The sequence below is a fragment of the Physeter macrocephalus genome, chromosome 13 (genome assembly GCF_002837175.3).
Source record: "Physeter macrocephalus isolate SW-GA chromosome 13, ASM283717v5, whole genome shotgun sequence".
NCBI lineage: Eukaryota > Metazoa > Chordata > Mammalia > Artiodactyla > Physeteridae > Physeter > Physeter macrocephalus.
Genome location: NC_041226.1, coordinates 67,946,060 through 67,970,732, shown reverse-complemented (window position 1 = coordinate 67,970,732; position 24,673 = coordinate 67,946,060). Strand labels below are relative to the sequence as shown.

The following is a 24,673-nucleotide window of genomic DNA, read 5'->3' as shown; positions in this document are numbered from 1 at the left end:
GAAACGACTGTAGACAAATTATCTCTATGACATACTACAAAAGTCACAGCCATAAATTAGTTTAAGATGTCAGCACTAAGTATATTGAGGTTTGAAAGACTTGAGTTCACTCTGAACTCTTAATGACTCTTGAATATGTTTATGCGGACCTCCCTCTGCTGCGGCCTCTCCCGCTGCGGAGCACAGGCCCCGGACGCGCAGGCTCAGCGGCCGTGGCTCACGGGCCCAGCCGCTCCGCGGCACGTGGGATCCTCCCAAACCGGGGCGCGAACCCGGCCCCCCTGCATCGGCAGGCGGACGCGCAACCACTGCGCCACCAGGGAAGCCCCACTCTGAACTCTTAATGACTCTTGAATATGTTTATGGAGAGAAGAGATGATCCTTTTGCCATTAGTATCTCGTGGATTATTCTGCAGTAAACATCCTGTGTATTTGCTCTTTGGTTGGAAGCCTAGGGGGCTCTTTGTTTATGCAACAAAGAATTATTGACACCTACTAGGTACCAAGGATACACAAATTAGTAAGATACTTATTCAAAGAATTAGCCAACTACATTATCCTCTTTCTATTCTACTTGAAGAAAGGAAATAGAATTAATACAACTATCTAGTAATTCATCTCAGAGAAAGAAAAATAATTTGAGCTTTGGGTTTATGGACTTTTTCTTCTGATAGGTGTGCAATCTATAGGAATGGATGGTCAGAGATTCCATAGTTTTCTCACACAGTGATCTTTGTATTGGATAAAAGACTAGTTTTTAAGAAATAATGTGAATGTGGGCCCCTTGTTATAGTATTTTCTGCTTCCAGGAGCAGGGGCTCTTGGGAAGGGTTTGTGTGCAGTGGAGTTTACACAGGAATTGTTCAAAGAGTGGGAATTGGTGGCGATTCTGATAATGAGAAGAGATTAAGAGTTTTTCCAAATAGGATCACAGATTTTTCAGAAAAGGAACCAGTGATTTTTCTGAGGAGCTGGTAATAAAATTTGCCTTTGATCTAAAATGATATAAAAGAAAGTTCTGCATTTTCCTAGAAAATGTACCATCAGTGGCAATAAATCTTAGCTCTAACCTCCTGTCAATTATCTACTTTATGGATCAGTGCACAAGGAAACAAGGAATTCCCAACAATTACCATGGGATACAGACACCTTCACATAAGAGAGATTTCATAAGAAAATAAATATATGCTCTATAATATCAACATTCAATACCACTCCTGCTTTCTAAAAATGACTTCTATAAATTTATTTTTCACTCCACATTTCATAGGCAGATGGTTGAAAAAAATACGCTTTAGCAAAAAAAAAAAAAAAACCACCCAAAACAAAAAAGCCAGTTTTTCTTCTCAGTGTCAACTGTATTTCCATGAATTTACAATATCTGAAAATAATTATTTTAATTCTTCTTAACGTGGTTAGCAACAATTTGAAAAACAACCATTTTTGTGTAGTATAATTAGGGAAATAAAAAATTCCTATTAGAAGCAGATCACTTAAATGATGCAACGGCCTTACCACGTACATTTCAGGTCACATATATCAAATGGTGCCACGGCCGCCATGAAACCAGCTTTTGGTACATTCCATCTGAGGAGATGCTGCCCATTTGCAGAATGCCTAGGATAACAAGTCCAAATACACTTCACAGGTGTCACAAGGTCTTAAAACTTTCATGCTTCACCGAAATCTTCTAACGGATTCCTCTAATGGTTGTGTTTATTCTGCTTCATTTACTTTCAAGTTCACATCAAGGCTCAGAACTCTGAACTAGGACAGACCATGGAGATGATTTAGTCTCTTCCCTTCCAAATAATCTTCAGGTGTGATTAACTGAGACCCAAAAAATCTAGTGAGATGTCCAGTGTCTATGTCTGGGTGATGAAAGGGCCAAGATTGATCGAAACTCTGGTCACATGACTCACTGTCCATCGACGTTGCTCTCACTGTGCCATTTGATCAATGATCTTCACGGAGCCCTGGCTTCTTTGGAATTACATGTTCTCAACAGCAATCTGAGTGCAATGCATTTGAAGAGCCAGTAAAAAGGGAAGCAGGAATTTGTACGTGGAATTCTTGAAGTAGCTACCCTTTGTCTAACCCACAGAACTATTACTAGGATCAATTAATATAATGTAGGTAGAGTGATAAAGTGACAGGCTTTGTACACCAGAAAGCATGATACCGATAAAAGGAATTTTCAAGATCATAAAACCTAAGATGTTATTCTGTGAAAGTTTTGTAAAGAAAAACCTAGATGTCTTGCCCAAGATGTATGGAATACCACAAAATATCTATGCCAAATTGTACCCACAAATAAAATAACTGGATACATTTTAAAGATATATTATAAGCAAATGTTAAGAATAATCTTATTACAAAAATGTATCTGAGAGGGAAACAAATCTGAAATTCAGCAAAAATTTAACCAGTGTTTGTAGAACTTTGGTTGCTTTCTAAAACTGTAACAAAATGTCAATTCTCAGAGGAAGAAGTTAAAAATAAAACCATAATCTCACATTTTCATAATTAAAAGGAAATGCATTTTCAACTGCCTATAACATGATAACATCATTTCCTGTCAGCAATTTTTATACATATGCAGTTCTGAGCCTTCAATAGCCTTAAAGCTATTTATAGCGCTAATAAGAAATTGGATTCTAACAAATTAACAGACCTTTTTCCCCGTGAAAGACCAAATTGAACGAAGATTTACAACATGGTAAGTTTTTATTATTCATGCTTTTTTTCTGTCTGGAAAGCCTGTAACCCACTATCATCACCAATACCCACCCCGGACGTCACTCCCAGACCTGAGTCAGCCTTGCAAATACTTGCTAGCCTCTTAAGACACCTAACTTCCTCTCCTCCATCGAGCCTTCCTTGTCACCTCTCTGTCTTTGCCTAGTTCTCCAAACACATAACTCTATGTTCCTGCTGTCCCCTGCTAATAATCTTTGTACTTACTTACTAGTCGATCACAGTTCCCCGGACTTTGAACTCCATAGATGTAGGAGTACCTTACGGATCTGTGTACTCACAGAACAGCACAGTGCCTGACGCTTGTGATGATCAAGATAAGCTTTGCTCACTGTGATAAAGCTAACCTTCCTCATCAAACACCTTTTTACTGACTATTTCTCACAGTGAAATTAAAAAGAGGAACTTTTAGAGACAAGCTTTCTTTTGATTAATTTGCTCAACTCAGTACATGACCATAAAAAGGCAGTCAAGTATTGAATATTTAGTGTTTACTGCTGAGTTTACAATAACAGTGTTCTAATAGAAAATGGCATCATGCAGGCAGATTTTAAAAAATCCAGAAGGCACACACACAAAAAGTTAAGTGTATTCTCAAAATAAATAGTATATGGTGATTGAACAGAAACAAACTTTCTGATTTTTATCTTTCTGTATTTCCACTGGTTTCTGAACACAGGAGAGATTCTGTACTACCACCTCAAAGTAATGTGGTCAAAGTTTATTTATTCATTGACTACTGAGCCAGGCCACATCCTAGGTACCAGCTCAACAGGGGACAAAACAAAGTCCCTGCTTTCAAAAGACAGCACAACTTAGTAGTGGTGAGGGATGCAGACCACCTGGGTTTGAGTTCAAGCTCCATCACATACGAGCTGTGACATCTTAGGTAAGTTACTTAACCTCTCTGGGCTGCAATTTCCTAGTCTATAAAAATGGGAACAATATTACCTACGTCATTGGTTGTTATGAGTATTCAATGAGTTAATATTTGTAAAGTTCTTTAAAGAGTGCCTGGAATGTATGATATAAGTAAATGCTTGACAACATTTCAAGGCGCTTAAATTCTACCAAAAAGAGACAGACACAAAACACATACATATGTAATTGGTCACGTGGTGATTACTGCTGTGAAGACAGTAAGAGGGGCGAGGGAACAGAGGATGGAGGTCCTTGCTCGCTCATACAAGGTGGTCTCCCCCAGAAGGCCTCTCTGATAATGTGACTTTTGAGCAGAAACCTTAATAAGTGAGGAAGGAGCTCTGGAAATCTTGGAGGAGTCACAGGCACAGGAACCAATTGAACTAGCTCTGAGGAGGAAGACAGCTTGGAGCATTGACAGAACCACAGGAGACTAAGGAGAGGTGCTGAAGCAAAGCCAGTGAGGACGAGAATGGCCAGGGGCCAGGTCAGAGCAGGAACAGAGAGAGGAACCCCGTAGGGCCTTGCAGCTCACAGGAAGGAGCACACATTTTAACGAAAAACCACTGGAGGATTTAGAATGGAAGGGTAATGCTACTGGATTTTTTTTTTAATGAGAAGAAGTATATAACTTTATTGAAAACATTAAATGGAGAGATACACCATGTTCACGAACTGGAAAATTCAATTTCATGTTGATTTTGATTTTCCCCGAACTGATCTATAGATTCAGTTGGGTTCCATTCACTATGGTGATTTTTGTTGGCAGAACTTGACAAGCTGATTCTAAAATTTATATGGAAGAGCAAGGGCCAAGTATAGATCTTAGGAGATCTAAGATAAAGATAGATAAAATGATCAGTGGTAGATAAAATGATCAGTGGGACAAGAGAGAAAAATAAACTGTGGTATATTCAATGGATCACTATACAGCAAGGAAAAGGAATGCTCTACAACCACACACATTAATTTGGATAAATCTGAGAAACATAATATTGAAGGAAAAAGCAAATCACAGAAGAATAAACATGGTATGGCTCCATTTATATAAAGTTGAAAAACATGCAAAACCAGTACAAACATGTAATAAAATCACAAAGCAAAGCAAGGGGGTGTTTAAGACAGCACAGTGTTTCCTCTACCAAGGAGGGGCACACAGGGACTTCAAAGGAAAGAGTATCCATTTCTTAAATGGGGGTGGGGAGAGTGGTGTTTCTCTTTATTTTATAAATAGTTCCTTGTATCTTTTCACTATTAAAAAACAACAACAAGAAAAGATATTCTGGAGGGTGAGGGGTAAAGTAGTGGAGGAAACAGGAAGTCGGCCAATGCTCATGGACGGTACAAAGTGACAGGTGCACCAAGTTCCTAACAGAGTTAAAAAATAGTAACAGAGCACGATGTTTAGAAAAACGAAGGAGTCCTAGCAGCTCAAACCTTTGCGGGCACGTGCAGGGCCTGTCGGAAGGGTGGGCTTCTCTGAGGGCTCTTGGAAGGCAAGCCCACCACGTCAGTGGAGGACTACCGCCCTCCCCCAGCAGCACGTGTAGACTTTCACTTAACCCCATTTTTGGTCCAGTCCCTCACCCTCACCCCAGCGGGGTAGCTGCTTGGCTGCAAGGGGTCAGGTAGGTCCTGGGGGGAGGGGCAACCTAGCTGCTTCTCCTAGAGACCTTGAAGCAGTCCCTACTGTCTGCTCCAAACCTTGCCTTCCACCGTGCTGGTGGAATTCCTGAACCTCTCCAGGGCTCCTGGGGGCAACCGGGCTGCCTCTCGGCTCCTCCAAGAGGGGAACGCTTAATTTCAACTTCTGATTCTCTAAGAGAGTAGATGAGCCTCTATCCACTTTCCATCTTTCAGAATGTTGTCAGGCTCTTTGGTCTACTGCTGTCTCCCTATTTTCTTTGTCTTTGTAAATTTACATCACTTTTAATTTCTTTACTATCATTTTAGATTTTAAGAGGAAACAAACTCACATGTTTAAACCTGCCACATTTAACTGGAAGTGTCTATCTACTCTATTTAAATAAAAGTGTTTAACAAGTAGCTCCTGAAGAGTCCAGAGAGGAGGAGCTTAGCAGTCTCAGCGCCATCCAGCTGAGATGCTCGAACATCCCCACCTGACTTCTCTGCCTTGATTTTTCCGGCTGTTCAAGGGTGAAGGAGAAAGCACAAAGATCTGGGTTCAAATCCGGACTCCTCCATTTACTACCACGTGATCTTATCACATCAACTCTCAGAGCTTTATCACCCACATAACTGCTGCCCAGTGCACCGGGTTAGCTGGAGAGAAGTTCACTGAAATTGTTGCTGTGAAGTGTCCCTAACTATACAGCACTGAACCTGGGAAAGAACTCTGGACTCTCATGCCCTGGATCACTACATTCTGGCTTAAGCTGCCGGCCACCCCCGGCCCCAAGGCCGCAGGAGGCAGAGCCCTGGCACCTCACACCCTCAGGCCTTCTGTGGTTCCCAGGCCTGCCAATCAGAGGAACCAAAAACGGCAGCCCGGGCAACAGGGAAGGTCCAGAAACCCACAAAGACGGAGGGAGTCCGAGAACCAAGTGGGCACTTTATTAACCCGGCAAAGGGGCAGCTGGGCAGGCCGAGCGGCCCCCTGCCAGACCCTGCGCTGTGCTCAGGGGCCACCGGGAGAGGCAGCGCCGCAGGGCCCAAGCCCCGGACACTAGGAGTCCAAGCCGGGCAAGGGCAAGGCCACGGGCGGGGCTGGAGTTGCCGAAAGCAGGCATCAAGTACCAGCCTGCCGCCCCTTCTGAGGCTGGGGGTGGCTCTGAAATGAGTCCCCTCTCCCGTTCCCCACTCACTGTACAGCTCACGCTCCTCCTGGAGTCAGGCAGCCACGAGTCCCACATCAGCTGTGGTCTGGAAGCTGATGCCGTCCCCCGGCAACGGGGAGGCCGGGAAGGGCCAGAGCCAGACAAGGACCCGGCGGGGCCCCGCGGCCGCCTGCAGGTTGCGGGAGGGGCCCGGGTCGTAAGAGCGCCGGCCCCGAGCCCGCTCCCACGTGGTCTGGCCCCTCAGCAGCAACACCCCACGGAAGCGCAGTCCAGCCGCGCACAGCGGTGCACCCGCCACACACGTGTCGGTCACGAAGGGCAGCGCGAGGTGCGCCGGAGACACTGGCTGTGCGCAGCTGCGCCGGGGCAGCAGGAGGCGCGCGGCGGCGTGCAGGGCCGCGTGGGCTCGCAGCAGGGCTGAGGGGTCAGGGCCCGGCAGCACACGGACGTGCAGCAGGACGCCCGCGGCCTGAAGCGGCAGACGCGCGCAGGATGCAGCGGCGCCAGGCGGAGCAATGCCCGCTGCGCCGTGGCCTCCGGCTTCGGCACTGGTAGCAGCAAGCCCAGCCCTGGCCCGGACCACGGCCGGCCAGCATCACGGCCCGGATGCTGGGGTCCGAGCGCAGGAAGAGCCCCCCACGTTGCCCAGTAGGTTGAGCAGCTGGCAGGCTGCCGGCGCAAGCTGCAGGGTCCGGGCCAAGAGTCCCAGCGGGGGCGGCCCGGGACCCAGCACCAGCACGTAGGCCAGTTCCTGGCCCACGGCCGCGGCTCACAGCGCGGTGGGCCCGAGAGGCGGACGCCGCCTCCGCGCTCCCCGCCGCGCGGGGCTGCCCCGTGGCCTGGACCCACTAGCGGTGGATCCCGGGTACCCCGCCGCTTCCCGCTGCTGGAGTTTTGTGGTAGAAGGATCACCTTGGCTGCTGTGTAGAGAAGAAACTCTACGGAAGGCGAGGAGTTCAGAGTAAACACGGGAGGATCGGTGAGGAAACAGCAGGCTAGGTGAGTGATGACGTAGCTTTGAAGACGGAGGGCAACATAGGATGTGGCCAGGTTCGGGTTATCTTCTAGGTTAGTCCTCAGCATTTCCTGACTGAGGGATGTTGGGTGAGAGGGAGAGGAGTCCAGGATGACTCCAGGATTTGGGGTCCAAGCTTCTGCAGGGATGAAGCTGCCATCGACTGAGACGCGCAAACTAAGGGGAAGCGTTACCCGTCACAGGTCAGATCATGTTCCTCCTCAGAAGTCCGCAGTGGCCCCCGCTTACTTTGTAAAGTGAGTCCCCTGGGCCTTCCATTCAAGGTCCTGTTGACACCGCATGCATTTCGTCCGCGCCCTTTCTGCTCCAGCCAAGCTCGACCCACTGTCCGGTCCCCAAACCTTCACCAGTGGATGACTTTTTCATGATACTCCCTTTCCTGGAAGTACTTCCTCTTCTTGTAGGCCTACGAAAAGGTCACTTAATCCTTCCGTGATTAACTTGGATTTCCCATTCTCTGATGAAGGCTTCTCTGGTATTTCGCGGCAGGTGGCTTTGGGCTTTGTACTTTTGTCACACATATTCCATTTCACCTTAAGTTATTGTATATAGTTGTTTGTTTCATCAAATAGACTGAAACCTCTTTGAAGGCAGAGATCCTATCTTATTTATGTCAGTGGGTCTACAGTTCCTAACACACTACTTGCATTAAATAAAAATATTTCTGTCCCAATGAAATTAACATGTGTATCATTTCAAATCTTTTGATATGTAAACAATCAAGTGCTCTCTTTACAATATGTTAATCTTATAATTTTATTTTTCATTTCATCAGATGAAATGAAATGTCTATGTAAAAATTTTTCTTCATTTATAAAATGTTGATAGGTAAATAAGAACAGAAAAGAAAAGAAAGTTATAATGAAAGGGAGAATTGATGTGTCTCCAGTTTTTTTGCTTTTGTTTTTAAGCCTGATACGTTTCTTTGGCTGATTATGAAGGTAATACCCTTGAGCTTTACATGATAAGGTTTAAAATGTCTCTATGATATCCCAGTATATAGTTCAGGCAATATGCCTTAAGATTTTCTTTTTCTCTCTCTCTTTTTTTTTTTTTTTTTTTTTTTAGCACAGCTACAAGCTTCTCTGGGGAACCGGCTATAACACAAAGATTTGGTACTATCTGTCTCTTCCATTTCAGAAAACTAGAAATTATGTGCTTTGAGATACAAGGCAGTAAAATATTGATTGTATAGTACATTTCAGTAGAGTAGAAGGTATTCTAATTAACATGATAATCAACACAGGCTTTTTCATGGAACAGATTGTATAATCGAAAATTTTTATGGATTTTGATAAACATACTTCACTCTCAGAGGGATTTCAAGCTTCTGGTGTTATTTCTCCTTTCTGGACACCATGGTACACAATTAAGGCAAACGAACAAAGGAAGAACCCAACAGTAACTTATAAATCAGCTATCAGTGACTGACTGCGTAAGGGAATAACGCCAGTCCCTGGCATTTCTGAGAGCTCTATCATATTGGGGGCGCTGGAAATCACTAATGCCCTGAGAGATTCTCTAGTATTTTTGATATTCATGCGTAAGCCTCATTCTCCATCCAAAATTTTTGCTTAAAAATAAATAATTCTACCTGGGGCAGGAAGAGCTCAAGCTTTAGTATATGACACAGTTACCTTTTTTTTGGAGCACAAATTCTGCCACTCATGGAACTGAATATTTTAGGTATAAAATCTTAATTTTCACAATAACCTAGGAGGTCGTTAACTTTATCCCCAAAGGCACAAACTGAAGCTTGGAGAGATTAAGTCATTTCCCCTAAGGCTACAGAAGCCATTAGCTGTAGGAACTGGGCTTTGAACCAGGCTATCTGATGCCAGAATCCATGCCCAGAGTCATTGCTTTATGTTACTGTCTGTGTCCTGAGATCCGCCTATGAGCCTGTGTGCCCTGTACTGTGTTCTCACTAGGGATATGTTGGTGAAGAACAGCACAAAATCTGCTGTCATGCAGCTTACCTAAGAGCTCTGTAGCAGAGAAAGGAAAAGAACTTCTATCGTGTATGCTTTCTTGAAGATTTAAGGAGAAGGCTGTATTGCCCTTCCTAGAATATTTTCTATCAACATATTTTATGAGAAACATTAAAGTGTTGTATATTTCAAATTCAAGTATGTTTGAATGGAATTATTTCCATTAAACTCATGGGAAACTTTTCATAGAACATAATGATTTTTCCTCTGTTATAGGCCCTCTTCGTCATTGAAGAAAATGTCCCTAGGATCTTGAAAATACATAACTGTGTCAGACATGACCTACTGAGGAATCTACTGGCACACACTGGGAGGCAGTGTCAGCTGGGTTCTGGTCCTGGCATCGCCATGATGGACTCAGTTCGCTACCGTAAGATGCACGTCATATGCATTTGCATTATATTGGACTGTTATCAATAAACACCCATCTATTATTTATGCTTTGTAGCTCATAGAAACATTTTGCACTGTCATCTCTCTGACCACAGGTTCTCAGAAACATTCATAGTCTATTTTGAAACTGAATTTTACAAGGACGTTAAAAATGAAAAATAAAAATCCCCCAAGGCATAACCCACGGAGAAGTCCTCTCTTTACAATCTAGTGCTATCCGTCCAAACATTTTAATATTCATATTCCTCCAAACAGAAATCCTTGACTTCTTATATTGAATCATTTAAAACACTGACTCATTTAATTTTTGTTTCTTTTTCGCCTGGTCTTTAAATTTTAATGGAACCTTCTCTTGAAAAACTTCATAATATATCATTAACTTTATGCATTGGGATACAAGAGTCCCAATTTTACTAGATACTCTGGTTAGTAATATGGGGGAAAATTGGCTGTGGGAGATCATATGAACAATATGTGAGGCCCAAGAGACTTACGAAAATAAAAGTATGTAATATTTCATAGACAGGTCTAAGGAGTAACTAAAAAGCTACGGCTTTAATCCATTCTGCCCAGGAGAAAGAAGCCGTAAGCCAAATATGGTGGGACTAAAATGTGTGCTTCTAAGATGGTTCATCTACTTTAGACCTGGTGATTGGTACGTTGTCATGATTCTCAGAATTTCGTCATTATTTCAAAACAATATTAATGTAGAAGAGGCTCCTATAATCCACAGGAACATTGTTATTAATTATTTTCCATTCCCTCTGTACAAAATACCCCTTACCTTTAAAGGGAATAATATATCTCTACTGATAGGTAAGAATACCCTCAGGTCCCCAAACCTATAAGAACTGGAGTAGAGGCTTTTAAAAATCTGTTGATAAATTATTTAAAACTGATTGAGCTAGAAAGCCACCAGAAGAGAAAATATTCGGTAAATGATGTAGAAATGTTAAAAACCGTCAACACTGGATTATTTTAAAGCTCTTTCCCTGTTCTTCTCCACCTCTCACCTCATCCATCAATTCTCCAAATGTCAGCTTGAACCCTCTGGCCAAATCCTGTTTCAGGGAATTTACTTGTGGACGTGGCACAGCAGGCATTAAAGATGCCATTAAGCTGACATCTGCTCCTGGACACGTGAACCTTAAGTGGCCTGAAAGCATATAATGTGCCATGGCAACTAAAGAGAAATCAAAAGAAAAAGCAAAAACAAACAAACAAAACAAAACCCAGAAACAAATTTAAAATATACTTAAATGAAATTTTAATTTAAGGGTGTGCCTTTGCGTGCACTCACACATACATATATACACATTCATATGCTCCACTTGCTTTAGATTCGTAGCATTGAGTACAGAATTGGAATGCCATAAGCTCCATTCCGATAGTGACATATGTTTTACATTATTTTTAAAGAACTAATCCTTACACTCTTTTTGCCAAAGTGTTATATTATCATTGATGCCATTTCCATCTCAGCAACCTTTGGCTATACAGAGAAAGGTTCTCTCTATGTTCTTTTCGAATAAGCTCAAACATACATATCTTATAAAACAAAGATATGCATCACCCAATATGCATTGTGATCTCAAAGAACTGAAATTCTTTCCCCAGCACCCTGACCCAAAAGATGCTCTCAGTTAGCTCCATCTCTAAAACGCACTTGAAATTAATGGAAAGTTGAATTACACGCACTGCCTCTATTTTAAAAAATATTTTTACAAGGTAGCAAATTGTTTCCACTCAGTAAAAATGATGGATTATTGTATAGTTTGAAAAAATTAATGAACAGATGGAATATCAACCCGTTATTCATTAAAATATTTCACTGGGTTAATTCAGCAAATAAAAATGGAGAAGAGAGCAGATGGCCATTTATAGTTCTCTTGATTTCTTAAACTACTTCTTTACAGCCAGAACTGCTCCTATATTTAACTTGAAATGCACAGCTCTCACCATATGCACAGTAAGCAAGCATTCATGTGACCTCATAAACTTTTCATATAACGCAGCAATGATTTTTATGATTTAGTTAAAGGAACACTGTACACTTACAAAGTAAATTATTCCCGTAGCCCCAGTACTCTGGGGATAATTTGAATTTCCTAGACTCAGTAGATACTTACCATCATTATCTGGTCTGAAGTAGGTTCAAGTAGGCACATGGGTAAAATTTCACAAAAGGAAGTGATCAGCTTTGTTACAAACGCTGAAGTATGCCAAGCATGCGTAAAATTATTACAGAGTAGGCAGTGTTTCTCTTAAGGCAATACTTTTTTTTTCATCGTATCCTAATCCTGTAAGTTACTGCCTTTTAAAAAATTCTGTCCTCATGTAGAGCAAATGGGACTCTCACGTATGTAAGTGGAATTAACCATTTTGGAAAACTGCTTGACTGTATCTATTACAGCTGAACATATACATACTCTATGGCCCAACAATTCCACTCCTAGGTATACGCCCCACAGAAATGCATACATATACTCACAAAAGACACTGATATGAATATTCATAGATGCACTATTTGTAAAAGCTCAAACCAGGAAGCAATCCAGACAGAATCAATAAATAAGTTGTGACATATTTATACAATGGTATAATAAAGACAATGGAAATCAACAAACTTCTGCTATAAAAACAACAGGAGTGAATATTACAAACATAGAGTTGAGCAAAAGAAGGCAAACACAATAGCATATACTCTGCAATTCCATTTATGTAAACGTTAAAGGTTGACAAAATCACTGTGGTGACAGAAATCAGCATAGTGGTCGCTTTGGGGGAAAAGTGGGGAACAGTGACTGAGTCAGGCAGGGGCCGGTTTGGGGTGCTGGCCGCGTTCTTTTTCCTGAACTGGGTGGTTGTTACGTGGGTAGTGTCCTATTGTGAAAATGTACTGCATTGCACGCTTAACGATTTGTGAACCTCTTAATGTGTATGATAGACTTCAATTTTTTTAAGTTTACTTTAGAAGATAAACACTGTGAATGAAGAAAGAAGTCCTCTGTAGCAGTGCCAAGGGTAGTACAGAAATTATACCATAATTAATAGCGAGAATTATATTTCCTCAGCGTTAACCCAAGTGACATAATGCAAAAATGTTATCTAAATATTATTTTCATAAAGTTCTCCAACCTCCACATTGGAAGTCCTTGGTAGCCTCCCACTGACACCTTTCCCGTTATAGGAGACGTGTGTTTCTCCCGAGCACTGGACCTCCCTCCTGCTTCTGAGTACCCTTTCACCTGTGGGGCTCCGTTCCCCACTTCTCCTCCACGGGGTCTGTGCCCCATGACACTCTTCCCAGCTCTGCAGGTGAGGCATGGATGGCTCAACCCTGAGTTTCTCTCAGACACAAAGTTCTCATTCTGGCAGGACAATTCTTTGTTTTATGGGATTGACCCAGGCACTGTCACAAGGTTAGCGTCCCTGAATCTGAACCCAAGATGCCTGTAGCCTGTAGGGCCTGTAATTCTTATTACGTATAGCATGGAGTTCATGATTGGGCTTCTCTCTAAGACATCAGAGACAAGAGACCTGGCCTAATATCCTGTTCATTGTTATTCCACCTAAGCCCAGCAGTGCCTGGGTGTGTTACCTTTACAATAAAGGTCATCGGAAGTTATTTGGCATGTATTCAATAAATGTTTATTGAGCACCTCGATGTGCCAGGCATGGTTCTCAACAATAGGGATAGAGCGGTGAATAAAACAGACCACATCTTGCACAGATTGTTTCTCTTCTAGTGAGAGAGAAAGAGAGGATAAACAAGTAACGAATAAATACAAACAGAAAAACAGCAGAGTGATAAGTGCTAAGAAGTTAGGAAAATAAGATAATGTGATAGCAATCAAGTGAAAGGGGGCTGGTTACTTCAGTGGTTCTCAACCAGGGGTGATTTTGTTTTGAGACATTAGATAAGACATTTGTCATTGTCACAGCTGAGGGACTCTAGTGGGTGGAGGTCCAGCATGCTGCTAAACATTTTACAATGCACAGGACAACCGCTCTCCACAAAGAATTATCCAGCCCCTAATGTCAAGAGTACCAAGACTTTCTCATTCTATTTTAGATGGGGATGAGGGGTGGCCTCCCTGAGGAGGTCCCATTGGAGCTACGACCTGAATGATGATAGAGAAAGCCAGGTGAGCAACGTTTTGGAGAAAGGGCTTCCAAGCCAAGGCCGCAAGGTGCAAATCAGTTTGGGTGGTCTGAAGAAAATAAAGAAGAGTAAAGGGGCTCAACTTAGCTAGGAGGAAGGACAGTACCTTCAAGTCTGGGCAGGTAGTGGTGCATTCAAGATAACACTTGGGAGGAGGCGTGGTCCAAATCATTTAGGACCTTAAAAGTCATGGTAAGGAGTTTGAATTTTATTCTAACTACAAAGGGAACCTCCTAAAACATTTAAAGGAAAGAGATGACATAATCAGCTTGTAAGAAATCGCCCTGCCTGTTGTGTGGAGAATGAATTGTTAGAAGGGCAAAAGTGAGACCAATGGGTTGAGTGAGAAGACTACAGCAGTGGTCCAACAGAAATAGGGTGATGGCCTGGATGTATGAGTGGGTAGAGTTGCCAAATAAAATACAGGATATCAAGCTAAACTTGGCTTTCAAGTCAGCAAAGAATGATTTAATTTTTTTCGTATAACAAGTCCCCTGCAATATTTGGCACGTACTTATGTAAAAAATTATTTGTTGTTTCTCTGAAATCCAAATTTAACTGGGCATCCTTTATTTTTATTTGTAAAATCTGGCGACTCTATGCATGCATGAATGGACAGATATCTGCACAGATAAACATAGCATCATATGTACTTGGGAAATGAGCCAACCTGCTATACTTCTCAAATGCAAAAATACAAGGTTGTGCACGAATGGGTTCTATATGTGAAAGAAGCATGTGTTCAAATATATATTGGTTATACAGGAGATCAATTAAGTACCTAATCAGTTTTGACACTTATATCTCTCTCTCATTAGTTTAAAATCTCCAACCAGTTTCACGTTATCCTTATCCCTCTAGTATCTTTACTAAAAGAAGGAACATATATTATAAATTGGTTCTCATTGCCCCCTAAGCTGTTTTCTGTCCCCATCAACCAGGAACCCCAAGTTCAAAATCTTGGGATAGGCTTCTTGCATGACTTTTACCTTCAAATGTGAACTAATAAAATATACAAGTTCTGTCACTTCTTTTGCATTTATCTTAAACTGGATTCTCCTCGGGAGTATCAAAGAAAAGGGGGGATTGGAACCAAGCAGAACCCTGCAGCACCCCCCAACCACGAAGTCCCCTCCGTGTCCCCTGGCTCTTGTTTATAGAAAAGCTGAAGTCTCCCAGGGTCCCCTGAGTCACAAAGTGCAGGCTCAAGCAGCTAATGATTAGCACAATAGAGTCACAGACTCAGTGTCTGATGCACATTCCAGAGTTGTTTTACAGATACTGTAACTGCCACCAGAGGGAAAATGCTAACTGCATGATGACCAGGCTGCAGCCATGACATAAGCTGCTCCATCTTGATCAGTACTGAGTCTACGGCTAGCACAATTCCAAGAACAGCCTGAAGAGAATGGCATTAGCACCACTGCTCCTAATAATCTATATCTTTGTGGGCATCAAAATAATTGTGGCTTGTTCTGCTTGTGTATGTAAACAGGCAACTAAACTGTCAGCAAAGATATGTTACAAACCCATGCAGACATCTTCCACTCTAAGAATACAGCTCCCTACATCAGCAGGAAGAAGTTACAGAAGACGGACCTTTGCCCATAATCCCATAGAAACAGAAAGATGTTCTGACAAGTGGGGATTTGGAAGCAGCTTTTGGCAGGAAAGCGCTCTCCACGGGGTGGGGGGCCCCTTTTGTCTTGTTAGTAACCTTGAACAAGTCACACCCATGCTCCACTGATCTCCAGCCCTAGCACACCTTTCAAGTCTTTTGATCACACAATACCTTGCCTAACCTGTTGGTTCTTTCCATAGATCAAAGAAGTGGAAATGAAGAATAAGTAATCAACAGATGACCAGATCTCTTCCCTAGCTTCCCTTTCAGTAATCTCGCGAACAAACTGTGTGAACGAGACAGCGTCTAAGGAAAGCCCAGGAGGAGTCTGAGTCCACAAGTCTGCACACAGTGGGGCATGTCAAGGACTCTGACCCCCATCCCAATGGTTAACTGCGATTACTTCCCTTTTTCCCTTTAAAAACTTTCATGGCCGAGCAGAATCTTCAGAGGTGGTTTTTGAGGGACACTGAGTCCACCATCTCCCCCGATTGTTGGCATTCTGATTAAAAGCAACTTTCCTTTTTCTACCAAAAACTGCCTGTCGGTTATTGATTTTCGAGTGGTGAGCACCGGACCTGAGTTCAGTAACACCCTCAGGTTTAAACCTTCCAGTGTTCCTTATCATTGTAAAGAATTGTAAATTGGTCATTCTTAGGCTGTGTCAGGCTAGCAGATATTTTCAATTTGGCTCACATAGTAGTAAAAAAGTGTCAATATTTAAGGTTAAGAGCATTTTCTTTAAAATCTGGGTGTCTGGCTGCATCTGAAAGATCTGAAGATCTGGCCGCACTGGATCTGCATTTACCCTTGGCTATAACAGCTGGAGTTGAATAGAAACTTTCTTCTTTACACAGAACATGTAAGACCTCACCTGCTTAGGTGACTTGGCTGGCATCTAACACTGTGACCAAAACTGGATTACGTGCAAACGCCTCTGTAGCAAACATCAGAGACCTTTCAAAGCTCTTTCCCTGTTCCCCACTTCAGTCCTATGTCCCAGTTAGGCCAACAGCCCCAAAAGTCTCATTTTTGTTTCCTGCTCCTTTACCACATTTTCTCTTCTTCAATCCAGATTGTTTTTTCTTTCATTTCACTTCCTATTTAAATTGTTTCTGTACATCTCACCAACATTGTTCATTACCTTGGTTTTCTTTCTGAAAGTTAACATGCATATATTCTCTGGGTGTTTTGGGGCACTTGTCTTATCTCACCAAGACTCCTGTGTCAGCTCCCTAAGGACAAGAGCCTTCTTTGATACCTCTTTTAGTAATTCTGGGCATCCGCAAAGCACTCAAAAATTAGTGGTTCGCATGAAATGACTACACTGCAATCTAATCAGCACATAAAGAGAAAAGTGGACCTGAACTTATTCCTTTTTTGAACAGTATACCAGTATGGTTTGAAACTGTTTATTTTTCCTGAAATCTACTATTTTTAAAAAATAGCAGGTAAGAAATAGAAACTAAGCAAGCTCTTTTAAAGTTCTGTTTAAGGTAATTTAATAAAGCCCCTCAATTAAACCACACTATCTCATTTTATTCCATAGATATATTTGATTCGATGACCAATAAAGACTAAAAATTTCACTCATTTTGTTCTTACTTCTTATGAGATTATTAAAACTCAAAGACCCAATTTTCCATCGTTTTAAGGAGGCTGATTATTTAAATGTTAAAGACTTGAAATGAGAAAATAAAGTATTCTCTGTGTATGTATCTATTAAAACATAAGGGAATAGATGAGAAGCCTAAATTCTAAGAAAAGTTTTCTAACTATACGAGCAGATACCAAAATCTATTTAAACAGCTTTGTAAAAAACAGTGAGTTTTAAATAATTTATTTTAGTTCCATACTTTAAAAAAGAATAAGATTTAGGGTTTCCCTGGTGGCGCAGTGGTTGAGAGTCCGCCTGCCGATGCAGGGGACGCGGGTTCGTGCCCCGGTCCGGGAGGATCCCGCATGCCGCGGGGCGGCTGGGCCCGTGAGCCATGGCCGCTGAGCCTGCGCGTCCGGAGCCTGTGCTCCGCCAACAGGAGAGGCCACAACAGTGAGAGGCCTGCGTACTGCAAAAAACAACAGCAACAAAAAAACAAACAAACCCCCCCCAACAGGAGAGGCCACAACAGTGAGAGGCGCGTGTACCGCAAAAAAAAAAAAAAAAAAAAAAAGATTTAAAGAAAGCTAATATTTCCTCAATCAAAAAAAATTCTTTCCACACAATAATTACCTTTAAAGAAAATGTTAGGAAGGTTCAAAGGAAAAAAATAATTAGTAAGAAATCCACTCAGTAGGAATTAGCAAACAATCTGTGTTTTCCTAAACCACCTCCTCTTGATGTGTTGTCAGGATCACAAGGCATGACAAATTGTAAGTGGGCTTGCTGCCGAGAGCTAATCCATAAGGTACAACCATTTCACACACACACACACACACACACACACACACACACACACACACACACACACACTTCAAAGTGGTGAATAAAGTAGCAAACACGGATTAACTACTTCCATTATAGCCAGTTAGTGAAGATGAAAATAATAACATAGACAAATCTTTTAGAAAAGGCTCATATGCCAATATGCTTTGCAAAATATGGATTGCATTGTTCATAAACATATATATATATACACACACACATATATATTGCTTGGAAGATGCTTATGCACTAATAAATAAGAAAAAAAAAACATTTCCCAGCCAAATTGAATCTTTGGAGGCAGTAAAAAAGAATTTGGAAGGAAAAAATATATAAGGACATTAGTTTCTAATTCAATTATATCATATAGTGAATCAAAATTGAAAAAAATGTGAAAAATCACTCGACAGAGAAAATTCATTATCAACTCAAATATAAGATAGCAGCCCTCAATTATTCAAGGGAGATTATATTGTTCCTAACCCAGCACCTGACTTACTGATAACAGAGCATTTGCATAGAATCATATCACATTACATTAGCACTTGGCATCTTAATGAGCGCCTAAGACCTGTCACTCAAGAAATACCACCAGGGAAACCCCCTACAGTGCCTCGTACAAGGTCGCTTAATTTGCCAGTGACAGAGGAAGGGCTAAAACGTGGGCTTCTTGCTTTAGAAAAAATACTGGTGTTTTTTTTAATTAGCTGAGTTAATAATTTGCCCCGCTGAGATCTTGCTTGTTGTTTGCTGATTTCCTCGTCTGTTTGTTTAAACGAGAGACTAAATATTCTGTTATACGAAAGTTTGAGAGAGGTGTAAAAGGCTCTTTGGTGAGGGATATGAAAGCACTATTCCCATCAAGAGTAAACCGGGAGATAGGACTGGAAAATGACTCTGAGAGATTCTCAAGTTCAACCTTATATCTATGAGGAAAGTGAGGTCCAGAGAGGTGATGCAGCTTCCTCTGTGTTACACAGCTAGCTGGTGGCAGGAATCGGACTGAACTCAGTATACCCATATAGTCTAGGGTTCTTTCCTCTGCACCTTGACCTCGAGTTGTGTCTTCAGGGTGAGGCGTCACTATAACATTGAAAAGGAATTCATCGAGCAAGATAATCACATTAAATGTAAATGCAAACACCACAGTTGAAAATCTGAAATAGATGACTTTTTTATTATATGTTGATTTGTTCAACATATCTATTATTGCTCCTTGTAATTATAATGGATAAACAGTCATTGCCTTGGGGTGTTGCTCATGTGTCTGTAATGTTCATCACAGGCCAACAGGGACCCAGGCACCACCAATAGCTCACAGACTGTAGAATTAAAAGCTGTGTCAAGCACTGGCTGAACCGGTGCACTAAAGCTTTATCGATTCGGACCATTTTGGGGAGAATGGGGTACAAGGTGGGGACAAGCGAATTGGTAAAAAATAAAGTCAGAAATTAACTATTTTGGAAGAAATACATAACGATTATTCTTAAGTAAGTGAAAGCAACCACTTAGATACTGTCAAACGTAAGTCCTGTAGGGCTTATTTTAATAACCGAATAACTCATCTGTAATTAGCAGATACATTGTTTACATGCAAATGGCATCAGAAAGCATTTGAAAATACGTCTGCACATCAAAAATGTGCCATCAAATCTTATTTATTCCAAATTTTGCACGGAAAACATTTGACTACAGAGAGTAGAGAGGTCAATTTTAGTCTAGTTCTAGTTAAATGATCAAGAATTCTCAAAGTAATAACGCTCTTACTGAAGTGATAATGATAGTATAATGATTCATCTCCACTCCTCACAGGGAGTCCATATGTATTTTCTAATTTGTGCCCAACAGACTTCTGTGATGTGAGGGTAAACAGAGGTGAAGGAACTTGCCCAAGATATAGTAGCAACTAAGTTCTACATCCTGGACCAGGACCCAGGGGTCCTCTGACCCCTGCTAAGTACTCTTTCACTCTTCCACATGCTCTCCAGGAAGAGTACAGCATTCTGGGTTAGGCTAGATGAGCTCTAATGTCATTTTTCTTTCATTCCCAGGGTCTATATTTTTTTATGTGCAGTGACCTCAAAGAGAAAAGTATACATTACACATATGTGCGATTGGGGCTTACATTTACCGGATTCCAGGGACTCTGCATTTCCCTTCAGTGGGTTGTTTCAGTATTTCATGGATCAGTACGTGTGTTCAATACCTTAAATCCTTGTTGATATGAGATGAGTATAAATGCTCAACCTATCTTTGGTTTCTCCAACTCTTTTTCCTAAACACTAGGTTTAATTTATAAATGAAACTGAGTCAAATATCCCTTAGTCATTCTAATGGCAAGAAAAATGACAGCTCCTTTTCTACCATTAACATTACCAAGACCTAAACTCATGGATAATCTTCTTTTCTCAGGCAACAATTACTGTGAGCCTCACTTCGGTGGGGAGAGCAGAGATACCAAAAGAAAGAATCTTGGAGATTAATTTGTTAAATGGAGAAATACATGCATAATAAATGACTCTATGCTATAAACTTATTAATAAAGAGGAAGCTGAAATAAACATGCACTTATGTTCAACTGTAGAGTCTCCTTCACCTTACCCTACCTGTATGGCAATATCATGTTTATTCTTGACCTTACATTGCTATAAATACGAGCTTCAACACGGCTCAGTTTGGGGCTTCTTAGTGGTGAAATGTCACCTCTTAGTCTTTGTATGTAATAGAAGGGAGATCTTTTCTGACTGATGTGCGTGCACATGTATAACTGCCCAGTGACAGCAGATTAGGATGACCAGACGACTTATGACTGATCAACATGTAGAGCTGAGCAATGTACATGGAGAGGAGGAAAGAAGCCTTGAGCTTTAAATAATGCTGTGAACGGATTAAGTGAGCATTCCTGCCGTCACTCTATCAGCCCTTTATCATTTAGAATATTCAGTTCGATTTCTCACCATGCATATCCTCCACCCCCAGACCTCCTGACCTACTTACTCATGGTTACTTCAACAACAATTTTCTGGCTAGTATTCCTTTGCAAAGTATGTTTTTTTGGTTGAAATAGTCCGTTTCTCCCTTCTCTTCTCCACCTACAGAATTCTACTCATCTTTAAATACCCAGCTTATATGTCACTTTCTCAGAGAAGACCTAAGTAAATGTACAGTGGTCCCTCACTATCTGCAGGGACCCCCGGGGATACCAAAATCCACAGGTGCTCAAATCCTTTGTATAAAATGGCACAGTATTTTCATATAACCTATGAACATCCTCCTGTATACTTTAAATCATCTCTAGAGTACTTATAATACCTAACACAATGTAAACGCTTTGTAAATACAACGTAAATGCTGTGTAAACAGTTTCCAGCTTGTGGCAAATTTAAATTCTGCTCTTTGGAACTTTTTGAAATTTTTTTTTCAAATACTTTCAATTGAAGTTGGTTGAATCCACAGATATGGAACCCACAGATACGGAAGGCCAACTGTACACTCATCTACATTCAAAAGTACTTTGGTCAAGCCATTCCTGTATCACCGACCATAATATGCTGTAATTACTTGATTAGCTACCTCACCCATTAGATTGCACACTCTTCATGGCCAGGGCTGTTGTGTTATTCCTTGTTATATTTCTGCTACTTCTTGGTCCCCTGCCCCTTACACCTGCCAATATGCTCCCCAGTTTCTTGCATACTGTGGGCATAGATTAAGTTCTATAAATGTTTATTGACTGAACTAGTGTGGGAGTGGCCAGTGGATAGTCAGGATCTAATGGGTCGTTAGATTTGTGGGTGATGAAAACCCTCCTAAACATAATGTGTTGACCCAGAGGCTCAACTCCCTGACCTTTCATTTAGGCTGCGAACCAGAGTGCATGAGTCTTTGTTCATCCTTTTAATGTGCTATCCACTTAGATTTCAGCCTTACATTAATCTGGGATATTAAATCCACCAGCAATTCTGATGGAAGCTATAATTTATATCACTGAAAAACCTTTCTGTAGCTTAATATCCAGAGGTGTAAGAATACAAGTGACATTAAACATTAACTAGGCAAAGAGGTATGAGTGCAGAAACCGTGCTGTGTGAAAACTCAGAGCCAAAATGCAGGCTAAAACATTTCACAATTAAAAGAGGATGAAATGAGCAAGTGTCACAGGTCCTCCTGCATTAATCAGAAAGCATGTAAACAAAACCAGAGGCATATTTATTGCTTAAAAAAATCCTCAAATCCCTGAAGTACCTATAATTATTAATTATGTATAAACAACACTGGAAGTGTTGACATTGTATATTCCTATAAAATGAAACATAAAATAATAATGCCTCAATCTTATACAATCCTTTCAAGTTAATGATAAGTTGGAAAGGGATTCTATGAAGTTTTAGGTGGGCGAGCACTCATGATCACCCAGAAATGGAATCTGTTGTGTTAATACCTAGGTCTCCACTCTTAATAACACACGCTGTCTCTCTGACACTGACACCATATAGAGAGAGTATGAGGTGGCCCATCCAGCCCTGAGATCTAATCTCAATATGCCACAAACTTGCTGAGTGACCCTGAGCAACGTTTGTATTTCCTTGGGCCTAAAGTTCCCCATTTAAAGCAAAGGGCTAGAATAGTGTATCATTATGTCATTTCAATTTGAATATTCAATCGTTCCTATTTCTAAGGTTTATCTGATTTGTTATCCCTGCTCTTACTCTTCTGTTAGAGGAAAATGTCGGTGGCTTGATAAAACATGTGCAATTTTTAGCATGTTTGATAACTGCAAAGTTAGCTTATTCTAAAATGCTATCCATTGTGATGCTTCCAGCCTCAAGTAATATAATAGAAAGTCCAACATCATGCAAAAGTATTATTTCATAAATAGGATATTTAGAGTGTGGATGGGCTCAGGGCTGGGTGAAAGATATCATCAAGGACCCAGGTTTTTCCCATCTTTCTGCTCTGACTTCCTGGGTATCAGTCTCCTCTTCAGATTTGTAGCAAGGTGCTTGTCCTAGGGTACAATAGAGAATATGAAGACCAGACTTATAACGTCAAATCTTCAGGGAAGATGTCATCATCTTTCTCCAAGCTAAAAGCCAACAGCTCAGCAAAGCATCTTCTCCTCTCTGTCATATTATTAAAGTAGTTTGGGAAGTAGCTGTTGAACACCAGTACGATGCTAGGAATTGTTCGTGTTACAATAGAAAGAAGTATAAAGGAAAAGCCATTCAGTCTTTCATTGTGGGATCATGACTAACACAGAAAATGAAGTACAGTTGCACCACTATTTGGATACCAAAATCTGAGGATTCTCAAGTCCCTTACATAAAATGGCAGAGCATTCACATATAATCTATGCACATCCTCCCTATGCTTTAAATCATCTCTAGGTTACCTATAATACCTAATACAATTGCTATGTATATGGCTGCCATTGCATGGCAAATTCAAGTTTTGCTTTTTGAAACTTTCTGGAATTTTTTCTGTTTTTTTGCATATTTTCCATCCGAGGTTGGTTGAATTCATGGAGGCAGAACCCGCAGATACAGTGAATCAACTGTAAATCCGTTTCAGAACCTTAAACCAGGACAGAAATACTCTTTCCATGAGGTTAACCCAGCCCTAGCAGAATCTCCAGGTGTGGTTAGACGGTGTGACCTTATTCTTACTTCTGAAGAAAACAAATTCCTTACTTGTAAATTCCACACTTAAGGATGATTTTTCAAAGGAATTTATCATCGACTACACTGACCTTACTTTTGAAGTGACTAAAGCTCGGCAAAGCAGAATGCATTTCAGATCGCAGTGGATTGCAACCAAGGGTTATTTGAGATATTCAGACTAAGGTTTTCAGCAAGATAAGCATAAGAGTAAAACATAATCATAGCTGCTATAAATTAAAATATATGGCATATGGTATGTACAATGCATTCCTAAATCCACTGTTCTCAGATATAACCTGTTTTGTATTGGTAATACTATACTATGGTCTAAAATTGGACTATGTGATGAAAGAGTAATCATAGTATCCAGGTACTTGAATTTAGAGATTCACAGAGTCAAATGGTAGAATTTGTTAAAAGCACTGTAGTATGAATATATTACAGAATACCTAATTGCGTCCCTAGTTTCTATTTCCAACAATATTGTGGTAATGCCTTCTGCAGCATATGAGTGACAGTTTCTCTGTGCTGGAGACCTGGTAGTGGAACTCCTTATGGGTCACAGAGTATATGCACATTTTTCATCTTCACGAATGCTGCCAAATTGCTTCCAAAATGGTTGTACATATTCCCACCAGCTGTATATGAGAGTTTTTGTTTCACTACCTTCTCATAAACACATGATATACGACATTTTAATTTTTACCAATCCGGTGGGCGAGAAATGGCATCTCATTTTTCTCCTCATTTGCACTTCTCAGATTCCCAATGAGATTAAACTTAAACACTTTCTTCCATGTTCATTAGCCACGAAAAGCCTTTCTTCTTCTGAAAAATGCCTATTTGTTCTGTTTGCTCATTTTTCTATTGGGATGTTTTCTATTTCATATTGACGTAAGTTTTTTCCAT

At 41.0% G+C, this 24,673-nt stretch overlaps 1 protein-coding gene and 1 pseudogene across 1 annotated transcript in view; both read right to left on the bottom strand.

Annotated features, from left to right (window-relative positions):
- HS6ST3 (heparan sulfate 6-O-sulfotransferase 3) overlaps positions 1 to 24,673 on the bottom strand; it is a 676,187-nt gene that overhangs the window by 189,943 nt on the left and 461,571 nt on the right. The gene's annotated exons all lie outside the window — the stretch shown is intronic.
- The window catches only part of LOC112064774 (probable palmitoyltransferase ZDHHC24), a 65,162-nt pseudogene continuing 47,017 nt past the window's right edge, over positions 6,529 to 24,673 (bottom strand).